Source organism: Ovis aries, chromosome 1, assembly GCF_016772045.2.
Source record: "Ovis aries strain OAR_USU_Benz2616 breed Rambouillet chromosome 1, ARS-UI_Ramb_v3.0, whole genome shotgun sequence".
NCBI lineage: Eukaryota > Metazoa > Chordata > Mammalia > Artiodactyla > Bovidae > Ovis > Ovis aries.
In genome coordinates this window covers 131829067-131829936 of record NC_056054.1, presented here as the reverse complement: position 1 = coordinate 131829936, position 870 = coordinate 131829067, and the positions used below count along the sequence as shown (strand labels likewise).

The following is an 870-nucleotide window of genomic DNA, read 5'->3' as shown; positions in this document are numbered from 1 at the left end:
CTCCAGGCAAGGATACTGGAGTGGGTTGCCATTCCCTGCTCCAGGGGATATTCCTGACCCTGGTCTTGGTGATTGAACCTCGGTCTCCTGCACTGCAGGCAAATTCTTTACCATTTGAACCACCAGGGAAGCTTGCTCTTATCTATTTTACATGGCATATTTTAAAATAACATAAAAATAAGTTAATTATGTAGCTGTTAGAAGCAAGCACTATTTTTTTAAAAAACAGGAACAAACCAGAGAGCCAAGAAATAGATCCACATAGTCAACTGACCTTTGTCAAAGAAACAAAGGCAATACAATGAAGCAAAAATAGTCTTTTCACCAAATGTTGCTGCAACAACTGGACATCCACATGCAAAAAAATAAAAGAAAATGAACCTAGATACAAATATTACACCCTCCACAGGAATTAACTCAAAATGGAAAGCAGATCTAAATGTAAAACCCAAAACTTTAAAACCCCTAGAAGATTACATAAGAAAAAACCTACATGAACTTTGGAATGGTAATGACTTTTTAATTTTCTCAAACATGGAATGCTTCATGAATTTGCATGTCATCCTGGAGCAGGGGCCATGCTAATCTTCTTCAGATCATTTCAGTTGTAGTACATGTGCTGCCAAAGCAAGCATGGCAATAGCTTTTAGATGCAATGCCAAAAGCACAACCCATGAAAGAAACTGATAAGCTGGACTTCATCAAAATTTTAAAATTCTGCTCTCTGAAAGACATTATCAAGAAAATAAGACAAACCACAGACTGGGAAAAAGATACTTGCAGAAACCACATCTGACAAAGAACTATTATCAAAATAGACAAAGAACTTCTAAAACTCAACAGTAAGAAAACAAACGGGCTTCCCCTGGT

At 37.0% G+C, this 870-nt stretch overlaps 1 non-coding gene across 1 annotated transcript; it reads right to left on the bottom strand.

Annotated features, from left to right (window-relative positions):
• Positions 1-528: 528 nt before the first annotated feature.
• On the bottom strand, positions 529-631 carry LOC114111180 (U6 spliceosomal RNA). The gene has a single exon (XR_003587274.1). It is a non-coding gene; the product is annotated as a U6 spliceosomal RNA (small nuclear RNA).
• Between the last annotated feature and the right edge of the window lie 239 nt (positions 632-870).